We start from the raw sequence: 16,768 nt of genomic DNA on the forward strand, positions 1-16,768 counted from the left end.
GGGGAGACTGATGTGGAACTCAATTCCAGGACCCCAGGATGAGCCAAAGGCAGATGCTCAGACGCTGAGGCATCCGGGTGCTCTGGATTTCATCAAATTAAAAACTTTTGTCCTTTAAAGGATACCATGATGAAAGTAAAAAAGACAACCCAAAGAATGGGAGAAAATATCTATAAATCATATATGTGATAAGGGATTTATATCCACAATATATAAAGACCTCTTACATCAGAAGACAACTCAATTTAAAAATGGGCAAGGGTGGTGCCTGACTGGCTCAGTCTGAAGAAAATGACTTTTGATCTCAGGGTCATGAGTTCGAGCCATATGTTGGCTGGAGAGATTACTTAAATAAAAACTTTTAAAAAAGGAGGCAATGAAATAGAAATTTCTCCAAAAATGATATACAAATGGCCAAGTATAAAGATGTTCAACATGCTAATCAGAGGAATGTGAATCAAAATCACAATGATATATTACCTTATACCCCTTAGGATAGCTACTATCAAAAAATATAAAAATAAATAAACACACTAGAAAATAACAACTGTTGCAAGGGATGTGAAGAAATTAGAATCCTCATATGCTGTGGTTGGAAAGTAAAATGGTGCAATTGCTATGGAAAGCAAAAGAGGTTCCTCAAAACATTAAAAATTGAACTACCATATGATCCAGCAATCCCACTTCTGGATATACATACATCCAAAAGAAATGAAAGCAGGATTTCAAAGAGATATTTGCACACTTATATTCATGATAACAGCAGCACTGTTCATGATAATTAAGAGGTGGAAGCAGCCCAAATGTTCATTAACTGATGAATGAATTCTTAAAATGTGGTATATACATACAATCAGGTATTATCCAGCCATAAGAAGGAAGTCCCGCCACATACAGCAACACCTATGAACCTTGAGGACACTTATGCCAAATTTAAAAGCCAATCACAAAGAAACAAATACTATGTTAATTCCACTTATATGAAGTATCTAAAGTAGTCAAAGCAACAGAAAAGAAACAAAAAGTAGAAAGGTGGATACCTCACTCTAGGGAGAGAGAGAAAAAGGGAGTCTGTTGTTTAATGGGATGGATACAAAGTTTCAATTTTGCAAGATGAAAAGTTCTAGAGATGTGTTTTAAAACAACTTGAATAGGGGCACCTGGGTGACTCAGTGGTTGAGCATCTGCCATTGGCTCACTTGTGATCCCGGGGTCCTGGGATTGAGTCCCACATCAAGCTCCCTGCAGGCAGCCTGCTTCTCCCTCTCCTATGTCTCTGCCTCTCTGTGTCGCTCACAAATAAAAATCTTAAAAACAACAACAATGTGAATATATTTAACAATTAAATGGTTAAGATGGTAAAATTTATGTTATGTTTTTACCAAAATAAAAAATGAGCAAAAAATTTGAATAAACATTTTCCCAAGGAAGTACACAAATAATACAATACAATAAGCACAAAAAATGCTCCTCAATACAATTAGTTATTAAGGGAAATGTGAATCAAAATCGCAATTAGATACCACTTTATATCCACTGGATTGACTATAATCAAAAAATAAGAACAGTAAAAATGTTACAAAGAATGTGGAAAAATCAGAATCCTTATATTGCTAGTACAATTGCCACTTCGGAAAGCAATTTGGTAGCATCTCAAAAATTAAATATAGAGGTATATGATCCAGCAATTTCCCTCCCAGGTATATATCCCAAAGAGTTGAAAATATAAGTCCACACAAAAATTTGCTCAACAATGTTCAGAGCAGCATTATTCACAATAGCTGCAAAGTGCAAACAACCCAAATGTCCATTAACTGATGAATGGATACATTGTGGCATAGCTATACAATGGAATGTTATTCAGCCAGGAAAACAGAGTACTACTATACATGTATAACATGGATGAACCTTGGAAACATGCTAAGTAAATAAAGCCAGACACAAAAAGGCCAAATATTGTATGATTCCTCTAATATAAAATGCCTATATTAGGCAAATCCATGACACAGAAATAGACTAGTGGTTGCCATGGGCTGGGGTAGGGGGAAGAATAAGGAATATAGTAGTTTTAATAATGGCCTTGAAAAATACTAGATCCTAATCCCTGAAAAGTATTATCTGATTTGAGAAAAGGGTCTATGCAGATGTAATTAAGAATCTTGAGATGGGAAAATTATGCTGAATTATACATACAAATGGACCCAAAATATCACCACAAGTATCCTCCGTAAGAGAGACAGAAGATTTCACACATACAATAGGAGAAAGCATTGTAACAATATTGGAGTAATACGGACACAGCCAAAGAATGCCGGCTGGAAGAGGCAAGGAATGGATTCTCCCCTAGAGTATCCAGGGTAGCATGGCCCTGCCAACACACTTAGGTCCAGGGATAGTGATTTCTAATTTACCTCGAGAACACAGAGATAATAAACTTTTGTTGTTTTAATCCACCAAGAGTGTGGTAATTTGTTATAGTAGCCACAGGAAACTAATACAGGGTTTTAGGATTGATGAAATGTTTGGGAATTAAGATAGTAGCAAAGACTGCACAATTTGTGAATATACTAAAAATCATTCAATTTTGCATTCTACAGAGTGAATGTATAATATGTGAATTATATCTCAATTAAAGAAAACAATGCCTAGCAATAGGCTGGTGTGACCCCCACATCCCAACAACTGATACTAAATTTTCAAAGTCCCTAAACAGACTCCATTCATGTAACAAAAATTAAGTAATTAGGATTATGGTAACAATGCAAACTAATCCAGCCAACAGAGAGTTAAACTTATATCATATGGTCAATCTACAAATTTGTAGTGGGAGGCATACATCCCCAGGGATAGATAGACATCATCTGGTAGAGTGGACACTACTCTGATACCAAGGACTTGAAACACCAACTTAATTAACATTAGGATTGCTAAATATCTTGATTTGACCAGGACAATCCAGTTTGACCTGCTGTCCCTATGTATTTTTTAATAGTGCCATTTTTCAGTCTTAAAAATATCTTGATTTCAGGCTGCCTGAGTGGCTCAATCATTTAAGTATCTGACTGTGGATTTCAGCTTAGGTCATGATCTCAGGGTCATGAGATCAAGACCTGTGTTGGGCTCTGTGCTTGGTGGGGAGTCTGCTTATTTTCTCTCTCTTCTTCACCTTCCTCCAAAAAACAAAACAAAACAAAACAAAAAACAAAACAAAAAAACTGATTTCGGTGATAAATTAGTCTACCTAATTATAAGGAATCTGGAAGTTAGGAAAGTGGTGAGAGCATATTCTATACAGGCCATATGGGCCCTGTCATGCATCTCTATATAACATATATCTCCTTGCTACTGGAAAGCTCCCAAGGAAAAAATTCCTGATAGGACTCCCACAGAGCATCCATATTTTGTTTTAAAATGTATACAATACTAATGATTAAGCAGAACTCTCGGAACTCTATTATTTGGTGTTACTCAAATGACTAATTTATACATTTAAAGGAAAGTATAAGTAATACTTGTAGTTGACAAGTATAAGAAACTTACAAAGGATGGCTTAAAATAACCTGTATCCAAATTTTTCTAACTGTTATGAAACCAAAAGATGAAAGTCACTATTATTTTTTTCATATCAAATTGACCCTAACATAATAATGCTATGTTAGAATTCCTGGGTGCAAAAAAAGGAGGAGGGGGGAATTTTTTTCTTTCTTTCTTTCTTTCTCATTTTTTAAAAGAAATTATTACTCCATGGAAAGATCATAAGTTCTATGGGTGGTCATACATATAAGGTAGGTAATGTTCTGATGTTCACTATTTTGGATGAAGTACAACTATAAAACAAATTAAACCAGTAGAATTAGAACATATCCCTATGCACAAAAGGCTGAGAAACAAAGAAATGACACAGGAGCAGAATGATAAAGAACTGCATGGGATCCCTGGGTGGCGCAGCGGTTTGGCGCCTGCCTTTGGCCCAGGGCACGATCCTGGAGACCCAGGATCGAATCCCACATCGGGCTCCCGGTGCATGGAGCCTGCTTCTCCCTCTGCCTGTGTCTCTGCCTCTCTCTCTCTGTGTGTGTGTGTGACTATCATAAATAAAAAAAAAAAAAAAAAAAAAAAAAAGGAACTGCTTAGTTCTGACAGTCTCCTACTCCTAACCCTAACTCCTAACAGAGAAAAGAGGAGGGAAGAGGATCAAGATGGTGTTTGTGAGGAATCTGAGTATCAGGAAGTATCTAGTGAGCCTACCAAGTGCCAGGTACTTGTCTAGGTACTGGTGATACAGTAGTGATTGAAACAAAGACTCTTTCTTCAGGGACTTGACACTGCAATAGAGATAACTAGAAAATACATTTTAAAAAATAGACACATATGAAGTTGCTGTATGCAATGTTATAATAGCACAGGATACATATTTCAATTCCTAATGTAATGTAAAACATACAAAATATATTATTATATATGTGTATACATATAAATAAAATTTCAAATGGTTATAAATGCTACAGAGGAAATAAAGGAGGAAATGAGCCAGGTAGCATGGAGGCAGGTTGATATTTGTATGGCATGGTTATGGGGATCTGGGGAAGAATTCGCCAGCAGAAGGAAGGGTAAACACAAAGGCTCTGCGAGGAGCCTGCTTACCAAATTTAAGGACTGCTCAAGAGGCTAACATAGGCAAGCCAATGGAAAGGGAGAGAAACTGGAGATGAGATCAAAGAATGAGTTCATTGTAGTATGTTAATGTAGGCCATTCTAAGTTCTTTGGTTTTTACTCTGAGTGTAATGGGTCACTGGGAGGTTTTGAGTGAGGAGTGATTCGATCTTTCATTTCAAAAGGATCACTCTGGCTTGCTATATGAAGAAATTAGACTTTAGAGGGTAATACTTGGGAGCAGGAAGGCAAGTTAAGAGAACACTGAAATAATACAGACAGGAGATGATAGTAGTACAAGACAGGGATACTGAGAAAGGGTCAAATTCCTGATCAAACCTTTAAGGTTAAATGTTCACAAGATTTGTTGATAGATTGGATCTGGGATATGAAGAGGATGACACCTACAAGAGGTAATACTGAGCAGGTAAATATGAGACCAGAGCTCAGAGAAAGACCTAGGCTAAGTACACAAATTTTGGAGTCTTTGGCATGTAATGTTACATAAAACACAAGACTAGATGAGGTCATCTAGGGAAAGAGGGTTGATATCCAAGCCCTGGGGCATTCCATCAGTTAGAGGTCAGGGACATAAGAAGAAACCAGGAAAGGATATGAAAAGGGAACACTTACTTAGAGCCAACTGGGGTGGAGGTAGGGGTGGGGGGTGGGGGTGGGGGCAGTAAAAGGAAATTGAGAAAAAGAAACATGTTGTAATCCAAATGAAAAATTATTTTCAGGGAAGAGGAAATGAATGACTCTGATAAATGCTGCCAATAGATCACATAATTAATAACTAACAATTGATTACTGGATTAAGCACTGTAGAATTCATTGATGATCTTGACAAGAGTGGACTTAAAGGAGCATGGGAGAACTGGAGGAAGCAAATAAGCACAACTCTGGAGTTTTCCTATAATGAAAAGCAAATATGAAATAAAATAAGCAGAAGGTGGATATGCAATTAAAAGATGGATTTTTTTAATGAGAGGTGACATTACAGTCTGTTTGCTGATGATAATCATCCAGAGAAACCAAAAACTTAATCCAGGACAAAGAAGAGACTTGCTGGAAGAGTATTCCTAAATAAACAAAAACTGCTTGGATTTAGTACATAAGGGGAGGTTTTTCCCCTTAGCCTGGAGCCAAATAATTCATTCATAATAACAGAACAATCTGGAGAAGAGTTGGAATGGTGTGTAACGGGTGTGGTAGCCAGCCTCCAAGATGGCCCCAAATAAATCTTACCTCCTGGTATTCACACTCTTGTGTTAGTCCTCTCCCACACTATCACAGGGTTAGCCTATGTGACTAAGCAAATACAGATGGGATGGTATCGAACTTCTGAAAAAGACTGCACTTCATCTTGGGGGCAAACTCGCTCTTGAATCTCCTGAATCACTCTATCTAAGGGAAGCCAGTTGCCATGACAGGCGCAGCCCCATGGAGAGGCCCACAGAGTGAAGAACTGACAGTCAAGTGAGCAAGCTTGGACACTGGTCATCCAACAAAAAAGTCCTCCGAGACTGCCAACCCAGTCAAGACCTTCAGTATGACCTCCTAAGACACCCTGAGCCAGAATCACCAGCTAAGCCAGTCCTAGATCCTAGAGCATGACAAATGTTGAGACAAACATTCCTTAGGTCATTAAGTTTGAGACGTGTCCCACAGCAATAGATAACTATATAATGGGTCTCACTGAGCTATATACACAAGTTACTGGGCATACAACTTACTTATTGTTTGCCAACTGGCATGAAATGATTTCATGTGGCCTCGTCCACCCATATTCAATCACTTCACCAAGTAAAGCCCTTAAGGAAAGGGTTATACAAATGTGCAAACTAACCTCGTGTAATCACTCTTAATCAACACACATTTACCCTGATTTAACCACTTTAACACATGAGCTGAAACCTCTGGTATGTGTATCAGCCCATCTTGGCCTCACACCATTGTACAAGAAGTCAGTTTCATGCAGCTTAAAACGTATGACCCTCTTACTTTCTTTTTCCTTTCGAGAGAACAGGTGAAAGAATGCTGCCCTCCTTGTTTTTAAGGGAGCAATAAACAGAGCTCCAGAATTGGCTTGCATTTACCAGACATACTCAGGTCAGACACACTCAGGAAACACTGTCTAAACAGTAGTCTTTTTTTTTTTTTAAAGATTTTATTTATTTATTCATGAGAGACACACACAGAGAGCAAGAAAGGCAGAGACACAGGCAGAGGGAGAAGCAGGCTCCACGCAGGAAGCTCAGTGTGGGACTCGATCCCAAGACTCCAGGATCACGCCCTGGGCCAAAGGCAGGCACTAAACTGCTGAGCCACCCAGGCTGCCCAGTAGTCTTTTAACACAGGAGAAAATAAGGGAAAAAAAGATACAATCTTCGTCCTTATAAAGATCTCTCCCGGGCACCTGGGTGGCCCAGTGGTTGAGTGTCTGCCTTCAGCTCAGGTAGAGATCCTGGAGACCTGGGATCCAGTCCCACGTCAGGCTCCCTGCGTGGACCCTGCTTGTGCCTCTCTCGCGCGCTCTGTGTGTCTCTCATGAATAAATAAAATCTTCCAAAAAAAACAAAAAAAAGATAAATAAATAAAGATCTCTCATCTTACCTCAGGTGTGCACTGAAACTTCTAAGAGTTTGAGCTGCTCCAGGCAGGAGAAGATCACATCCTTGAGGCAAGCAGAGAGGAGGATGTGGGTCACTTGCACGTTGCAGGCATGTTTTCTATTCCACTGCCCACCTGAGATCGCCTTCTGGATGTTGATCAAGCACCTCGCGCGAGGAACCAGGGAAGAGAACCGGATCCTCTCCCGGGCACCTGTTCCTCCCCCACTCCCCTCCCCCACATCTTAGCAAAGAAAACACTACGCCTGCCAACGGCCCCCAATCCAAAGCCTTGGAAACCACCCTGGTGTCCTGGCCGTCGGGGGGCGGGGGGGGGGGTTGCGGGGGACCTCCTTAGGGCGGGAGGGTCTCAAACAGTGTCCCGGCAGAAATACAGCGAACAAGGAAGAGGTGCGGGGCGCTTCGGGAGGCAGGAGAGGGAGCAATAATGAATTTACAGATACTTGAACGTCCTTAAAGGGTCTGGGCCCGCCGGCGTCGGGAGCGCGTCCAGAACGGCCAGGATGAAACGACGTGAATCCCACCGGAGACCCCGCAGGCCGGGGGCGGGCAGAGCGGGAGGGGCCCGGGCAGGCCTCTCCTGCGGGAGGCGCCGGCCGGGCCCGGGCCTGGGGGAGGGGGCGGCCCGCCGCCGGTGGGGGAGGGGAGGCTGCCCGAAAGGCCCCCGCCGAGGCGGACGCAGGGGTGAGCGTGGAGGGGCCCTTCGGAGGCCGCGGCAACAGGCACAGGCCGCTCCCGCGCGGCCAGACCCGGAGCGCGGCGGCCGGCTGGGCTGCGGCCGCGGCCGCCCTCCCCCTCCCCCCTCCCCCTCCCCGCCGGGATCCCCGGGGCCGCGCCACGCCCCCCCTTACCAGCCCGGGTCCGCCGCGTCCCCGAAGCGGTCCCGGAGCTGCCGGCGGCGCACCGCCCCGACGCGCTCCCCAGGCGAAGCCTGAGGGGACGACGCCTCCTCAGGCCCCAGGCACCGCTGACGCCGCCGCCTCCGCACGCGCGCCCGCTGCGACCGGTGATTGGCTGCCAGGTGCGGGCCGAGGCCGGCGCGGCTCAGGGCGCCGCGATCTGATTGGCGGAGAGGCCGGGCGGCGCCTGCGCGCGCTCTGGCGCCCCTGGTGGCGATCGCTGGGGGCGGGGTCAGGCTGAGGGCGTGAGGGCAGGGGCAGCACCAAGTCCCGGGGAAGGAGAGTCTTGGGAGGTCAAGGTCGCAGAGCTGACCGGGCTCCAAGGACAAGGGAGGGCCCCCAATCCATCCGTCGTGGGGTGCTTCTGCCCACCTAGCGTTTAGCTCTCATAATCCTCAGGTGTCATCCGTTTGTCATAAAAGCGCTCCTCGTGTTTGAGGTAACTTGACCATGCAACTGGGTCTTGACGCCCATGCTCTTGACGTTGCATCTGGTCAAGCTATACAAAAATAGCCTGGCACCTATTTTTGTATGGCTTGCAGCGACCTAAGAAGGAACTTTATATCTGTTCCTGTCTGGGAAAACAAAACACAAGGGGAATATGATTTTGCAACACCTGAAAAATAGATAAAATTCAAATTTCAGTGTCCATAAAGTTTTATTGGAACACAGATATACCCATTCCTTTAGATATTTATCTATGGTTGCTTTCCCGTTAAAACAGCAGTTGATTCGTTGTCAGAAATCATATTCAAAAGCCTAAAATATTTACTATCTGGCCTTTTACAGATTTTTTTTAAATTGCCATTTCTGATAGAAGTCTGTCTAGTTTAGTAATGTGTTGAAATTAAAAAGAAAGAAAGAAAGAAAGAAAAGACTTGGGATCCCTAGGATGCTTAGCAGTTAAGCGTCTGCCTTTGGCCCAGAGCGTGATCCTGGAGACCCGAGATCAAGTCCCACATTGGGCTCCCTGTATGGAGCCTGCTTCTCCCTCTGCCTGTGTCTCTGCCTCACTCTCTGTGCCTCTCATGAAAAAATAAATTAAGTTTAAAAAAAAAACAAAGGCAGATTTTGGGTTTTTTAATATATAACACTATTTTCGTCACTAGATCTACTTTCTTGTTATCTCTGTAGGTTCTATTGTTCCTCTTTACAATATTTTTAAGTCTTTTTAAATTGTAATGTAGTTGGGATACAAGGTTATATTAGTTCAGTTGTACATTGTAGCAATTTGACATTCTATACATAGCTATCACCATAAGTCTACTTACCATCTGTCACCATACAAAGATATCCTCTTTACAATTTTTTGAGACAAATGCCTAGGTATTCTGTTTGTAAGCTCTGTTATTTCATTTGTATGTAATGCTATAAAGTTACCTTCATTTACTTAAGTACCAGTTTGCTTCATTAATATGTTCATTGTCATTTAATTCCAAGTATGTCTTTTTTTATCCTTTTAAAAAATGTTTTTATCTGTTTATTTGAGAGAGAGAGAAAGCATGAGTAAGGGAGAGGGTCAGAGGGAGAGGGGGACTGTCTCCCTCTGAGGACTCCCTGCTGCAGGGTGCCTGATGCAGGGATTGATTCCAGGACCCCGAGATCACAACCTGAGCAGAAGGCAGACGCCTAACTAACTGAGCCACTGAGATGCCCCTCCAAGGATGTCTTAAATTCCCTAGTGATTCTCTTTTTAATACAAGAGTTATGTGGTATTTATTTACAAATCTATAGGATCTTAAAAAGCTGTTCCTTTATGAATTTCTTGTCTTGTTGCATTATGGTCAGATCACACAGTCTAAATAGTATTGATCCTTTGCATTTGAGGATTTCTGTTCAGTCAAGTATACCATAGTCAAAATTAAGAGGATGTTGATACAGAGAAAGTATTTTCAATGTCTAAAATGTGTATTTGGGAAATCCTCTCCTTTAGGCCTCAAAATTACTCCATCATCCTTCATTAAGTTACTATTAACTATGCTCCAAACTTTATTCAAATTTCACTAGTTTTTCTACTAATGTCCTTTTTCTATTCCAGATTCACATGCAGGATACTGCATGGACCTTAGTCATAGTGTCTCCTTAGTCTACTCATCATGACCTTGACAATTTTAAGGAGTCCTTAAGGGTCAGATATTTTGCAGAATATTTCTCAATATGGGTTGGATGTTTTCCTCATGGTTACACTGGGGATGTAGGGTTTTAAATTATACCACAGAGGTGATATGTCCTCATCACTTCCAGCGGGGGATACATGTTATCACTATGATTTACCACTAACCTCTCTACTGTAAAGTTACTTTTCTCTCCTTTCCATAGTCTACTCTTTGGAAGCAAGTCACTAAATCCAGCCTACCCTCAGGAAAACACATCTAGTCTCATTGAGAGGAGAATGCCTATGAAATACACAAATTATTGAGAGAACTGAAATTATCTGGACTTCATTTGTAAGGAAGATTTGTTTATCTTACCTTTAAATTTAATTTTAAATTAATCAAAATTAAATAAAATTAAAAATTCAGCACCTAAGTCATACTAGCTACATTTCAATGGCTCAGTAGTCACATGTAGCATATTGTACACAACAGATATAGAACATTTCAATCACTGCAGAAACTTCTATCAACAGCACTGATTTAGATCATTATTTTTCCAACCTTTTTTCTTTTCCCTCCTCTTCTTCGTTGAGGTACAATTGACATACAACATTATATTAGTTTCAGGAGTACAACATAGTGATCCAATATTTGTTTATATTGTGAAATGATCACAATAAGCCTAGTGAAAATCTATCCATCACCAAACATGGATACAAATTCCTTTTCTTGTGATGAGAACTTTTAAGATTTACTCTCTGAGCAACATTTTTTTAATAAATTTATTTTTTATTGGTGTTCAATTTGCCAACATATAGAATAACACCCAGTGTTCATCCCATCAAGTGCCCCCCTCAGTGCCCATCACCCAGTCACCTCCACCCCCCACCCACCTCCCCTTCCACCACCCCCAGTTCATTTCCCAGAGTTAGGAGTCTCTCATGTTCTGTCTCCCTCTGAGCAACATTTCGAACAATATGGAATTATTAACTATAGTCACCACGCTGTACATTACCTCCTTATGACTTATTTTATAACTAGAAGTTTGAACCTCTGGATCCCCTTCACCCACTGCCCACCCTACCCCTTCTTCTTTTCAAATATATGCAGTTTAAATATTAATTTCTTCTAACAACTGCTTTACCTCCATCTTATAAATTTTGCTGTTTCAATATAATTCAGTTGCAATTATTTTCCTTTTCCACATCATCTTCTTACAGGAACTCTGAGTTGTTTTTTTTTTTATTTTTTATTTTTTACTCTGAGTTATTTAGAAGCAGAACCAGAACTAGGGTGAGCATAGAGCACACATTCAAGAGGTTTGTAGAAGTGCAGGAATGGCACTTTGTACTTTAGGCTCCTGGCTTCCTCTGCTCTGGTCCTAGCCCTGTTTAAATATATTGCTTAATTTCTGAGCTTTGGGGTTTTTTTTCTCAATTATCTTTCTGGTTTTGATTTCTAGCTCAATTCCCCCAAAGTCAGTGGGCAGTTACAAAAAACCCTAGAGCTAACACCATAATTAATGATGAGCTATTGCATGAGTCTGAGAACAAGACAAGGATGTCCATTATAACCACTTCAATTCAACAAAGCACTTGAACAGCCAAGACAGCTTTGAACAACAACACTGGAGAACTTAAACTCCCAGATATCTGTATTAGTCATCATTCTCCAGAAAGACAGAACCAGTAGGATAAAGACAGAAAGAAAAGGGGTTTATGCAATTATGGAGACCCAGAAGTCTGATCATTATGCTGTCTGCAAGCTAGAGAATCAGGAATGCTAGTGGTATAATTCAGTCTGAGTCTGAAGGCCTTAGAACCAGGAGTTAAGATGTCCAAAGGCAGGAGAGATGGGATGTCTCATATCCCCTTTTTCCCCAAAAAGGGGAAAATTTCTCTCCCTTCACTTTTGTTCTCTTAGGGCTCTTAATGGATTGAATTAGATAATGCTCACCCACGTTGCTGAGGGTTTATCTTGCTTACTCAGTCTGTTGATTTAAATACTAATCTCTTCCAAAAACACCCTCACAGACACCCCCAGAAATAATGTTTTACTAGCTACCTGGGCATCCCTTATCTCAGTAAAGTTGACACATAAAATTAATCATCACATAAGCTTAGGCAGAAGTACAATGTTTAAGACAGTGTGGTGTTATCATAAGGATAGAGAATTGAAAAAATGGAACGGAATGGAGTCCAGAAATACATTACAGTCTCCTGCTAGACTTACACAAAGGTTCCTCTGAAATACAGTGGGAAAAGAGTGGTCTTTTTAGTAAATGGTGCTGGTTGATTTGAATATGCATATGAAAAAACAAACCTGGATACTCGGACTTGTCACACAATAAACAACAAAAAATAAATAGATTTGAGATGGATCTTGGACCTAAATGCAACAAAACTAAACAATAAAGCTTCTAGAAGAAAACAAAGGAGGAATATATTTATGTCCTTGGTAGATAATAATTTCTTAAATATGATGCACTGTGAAGTACCAACCCTAATTCATATATATACACCTAGGAAACCACCATCCAGATAAAGCCATGGGATATTTCCAGAACCCTAGCAGTTCCCTCATACCTTCCTAATTGACAGTCTAGTTTAAATATATATTTGGGACACTGGGGTGGCACAGCTGGTTGGGCATCTGACTCTTGGTTTTGGTTCAGGTCATGATCTCAGGGTCCTGGGATCGAGCCCTGAGTCAGGCTCCATGCTCATTGCTGTCTGCTTGAGATTCTCTCTCCTTCTCTCTCCTGCTCTCTCTCCCTCTCTCTAAAATAATAAATAAATAAATAAATAAATAAATAAATAAATAAATAAAGCTGCAAGACTTGAATAGGCACTTAATAAAACAAGATGGTAAAATAAAAAAAAAGAAGAAGATGGTATTCAAGTGACCAAAAAACATATTAAAAAATTCTCCAGATCATTAATCATCAGGGAAATGAAGATGAAAACAATGTGGTACCACCTCAACTTCAGGGGAACAGCACTAATAGAAAGGACTGACAGTACCAAGCATTGTATCTGTAGCATTGGAATTCTCAGTGTTGTTGGTGCCAGTGTAAAGTATTTCAATCACTGTGATAAAGTGTTTAGGAGAATCTGCACTAAAACGTTAAATCAGTGTAGCTCCGGAACTTCTCATAAGTACACATATATCCTAGGGAAATGACTACATATGTCTTACCAAAAGACATGCACAGACTTGTGTCAGCTTTATTCCAAATAGCAAAAGAATCAGCCTCAAGGTCTATTGGGAGCAAAATGGGCATATAAAACTCTACCATACTCATTCAGTGGGATTCTACTCAGCAATGAAAAAGAACACATTCTTTCTCATTGCATCCCACTTCTTTAAAGAAAAACAAAGACAAAATCTATTGTGTGATCTCAGTTACTTAAAGCTTAAAAACTGAAAAAAAAAAAAAAACCCAAAAAAAACAAAACCTGAATCTCTCGTAGTAGAGGTCAGAATAGTGGTTACTTTGGGGAGAGAGTTTGGGAAGAAGCATAAAGAAGGCTTCTATGCTACCTCTTGATAGTACGGACCTGAAGAATTGTCACCATAAAATCTATCAGTGACTATTATCCACAGCCATGATGTATAGATGGCCTAGCCTCAATTCTATCTGAAAGAGTTCCTGGAGGTGAGTAGAACATAATTTTCACTATAATGCTAGCTGTGGTAACATCTGGAATAACTAGAGCTCATGGCAATCCTCTTTTTAGATATTACTAGTGAGAACTACAGGTGGACGTTGCTGAGAATAATGGATGCTGCACTTCTTGATCCTGGTTGAACTGAAGTTTGAATCACAACCTCTGTTTCAAGAGGAAACCCTTCCAATTGCTCTGGCTTTTCCAAAAGTTTGATGCTTCTTAGTTTGATGCTCTGTTTTCTCCTTTGAAGTCAAAAACTGTAGCTGGCATTTGGAACCCTAAAAGACTCTTGTTCCAGTGCCTCCAACAATGATTCACATAGAATATGACAGCTCTGAAAATATTGAAACAGGATGGACAGAGCAAATTCTTAGTGTTTTCATGGCATGTTCTGAAATGCATTTCCACATCAGCAAAGGCTGACGATCTGTAATTGCAAACCTGGCACACATAGGGCATTTCACCAGGCTTATGATTGTCCTTCATGTGCTGTAAGAGAACCTGGTCTGTTTTGAATGACAATTCGCAAATTTTAAAGACAGCGGAGGGCTCCTGGGTAGTGTGTACACTTTCAATGTGACATTGAAGCTGGAAGGGAGTGGGAAACTGTCGATGGCAGTGCTGGCAGGTGGTGTGGTTTTCCCAGCTGTCACCCCTCTGCTTCTCAAGTTCCAAATGGCTCCTCACATGGCTCAGAAACTTGACATTCTTCAGAACTTTCAAGCAGCTGAGGCATTTAAAGGTTGTATGAGTCTTCTGTTTTGGCTGACTGTCTCCTTCATGTTGCCCATAGTAAAAGTCACGAAGTAACATGATCAGATTTTCTTTCTTGGGATCCAGCCTGGTTTTGACTTGCCAGACTCGAAAAGTCTGGTTTTTCCAGGATTTCCAAGCTATTTTGTGTCTAGATCCATAAGATTGAAATGTGTCCTGTCAGTTGCATAAGCCCAAGAAAATAATGCTCCATTCTGAACATGGTTTAATGAAGATGGGACACCTTTTGAGGTTGTGCTCATGCTCACTGTAGAAGAAAAATCTGAAAGGGCCACAGTGAGGAATGTCCTCCTGGGATTCCATCACTGAATTTAGGTCTTTTGGGATTTCCACTGTTTATACTGGAAACGGTATAATTGCTTTGAATTGTGAGGACTTCCACCCTTGCCTCCTACAAAAGTAGAACTCCAAGTAGACACAAAGATATGGAGAGAGCAAATCTGAGGGATTGTGAGGCGTGATTTGTGGTGAGCTCGTTTTATAATCAGGATGAAACAAAAGCTCAAAAATCATAGGACTATTAACTCTCCATTCAGATTGAGGTGGCCACTGTGAGTGCCACATGGATTACATGGTTTGCACGCTGCAATGAACAAGCGGGATCTTGACTCAAGTAGCCTTTCTTTCTCCTGGAAGATCATTCCAGGGTCACTCTTCAAAATGTCCAAAATGACTGGTTTTGAATTTGAAATCACTCCGATAAAGAGAATTTTTGCATCTTCATTTACATGTTTCACTCTTACTAAGATGAGCTCAGCATCTTCATTATCCTTATTCCCATGTTTCGATTCTCCTCTGTCCTTCTTTGGTGGTTCTGGCACTTATTTTTTCTCACATGACAAAAAAAGACCTACCATTTTACAACTGCTTTTTGCTTGAAGAGGTCCCTTCAACTTCTTCTTCCCTTCTTTCTTTTCGTAAATTACCGTATAAGTAAAACCACGTTTTTAGTATTTATTTCAAAAACCAAAATCATTGCCTTACTTAATCCTCCTCTGAAATGCTGAGATAACTATGAGCATTCTTATCTTATACCTGAGGAAGCAGGCTCCAACTATGTAGGTGACAAGATAGTCCTAGAGTTACCTCTCCAGCCTCCCAGGTCTCTAGCAATTGCAAGCTCAGCATGCCCTCTTGCAGGGCCATGACTAGGGTAAGGCAAGTGAGGGATTAGGGCACAAGATTTAAGGGCAAGAGTTACAGAGGCAAAGGTTCAGCATCTCAGAGCACCTGCCTCCCGCATTTTAGCACCCTAGGCATCTCACTAGCCTCCTCTTACTCTCAGGTTTACCCACTAGGATATCTAAGATTTCTAGCCAATCTTACCAAAACTGAGCTTTTTTCAGTCCCCTAAAAACAAATAAACAAACAAACAAAAACAAAAAACCTTTGCTCCTCCTTCAGTGTTGCTTTTCTGAGTAAGCACTCCTAGTCACTCAGTTCACAAACTTTGGGGACATCTTTTGCCAGTCTTTCCCCCATACCTCACAGCCAATCAATTAGCAAACCCTGCCTGCTGTTTTCTAAAAATATCCAGAACCTGACCACTCTCTTCTACCTCTGCTGCCCTCTCCCTGATCCAAGACACCATGTTCTCTCCTTGGATCACCACAGAAGTTTCCAACCTCATACCTCTTTTGTCATATCTCTGATCCATGTTGTGCCCAGTGCTCCTGTTAAAATATGTAAAAGAGCTCGCAGGCAGTACTTTGCTTATGGAACTCGAAAGGCTTCCCAACTCACTCAGAAAAAAAGGCCAATGAACATAAAATATTTAAAAAACTCCAGGCCTTTGGCGCATACTCAACAGTCCTTATCTTTTTTTGCCTCTCCTTCCCTCCACTGCAGCTATACCGTGAGTCTGGAAGGCACCAGACCTTGCACTTCCTCAGGACTTTTGTTGCTCCCCCTGCCTTGAATGCTTTTCTTCAGATTATCTCCATCTTGGCTCCTGGCCTGCTTCAGGCCCACAGCTTCTCAGCAAGGCTTCACTAACCATGCTATCAAAAATCACCACCTCCCCCAACTTACATGCCCTACT

The 16,768-nt window shown here is 41.1% G+C and overlaps 1 protein-coding gene and 1 pseudogene across 2 annotated transcripts in view; both read right to left on the reverse strand.

Annotated features, from left to right (window-relative positions):
• The window catches only part of ZNF280B (zinc finger protein 280B), a 24,096-nt gene extending 15,823 nt beyond the window's left edge, over positions 1-8,273 (reverse strand). The window contains exons 1-2 of one of the 2 annotated variants that reach the window (XM_077874445.1): positions 8,139-8,262; positions 7,271-7,331 (exon numbers count right to left, since the gene is read on the reverse strand). The gene's annotated coding sequence lies outside the window, so the exon portion shown is untranslated. Of the gene's footprint in view, positions 1-7,270; positions 7,332-8,138 lie in introns of both variants that reach the window. The other variant, XM_077874446.1, reaches the window with a different exon arrangement.
• On the reverse strand, positions 8,135-16,384 carry LOC144299437 (zinc finger protein 280A-like; annotated as a pseudogene).
• Positions 16,385-16,768: the final 384 nt, after the last annotated feature.

The sequence above is a fragment of the Canis aureus genome, chromosome 27, assembly GCF_053574225.1.
Source record: "Canis aureus isolate CA01 chromosome 27, VMU_Caureus_v.1.0, whole genome shotgun sequence".
Classification (NCBI taxonomy): domain Eukaryota; kingdom Metazoa; phylum Chordata; class Mammalia; order Carnivora; family Canidae; genus Canis; species Canis aureus.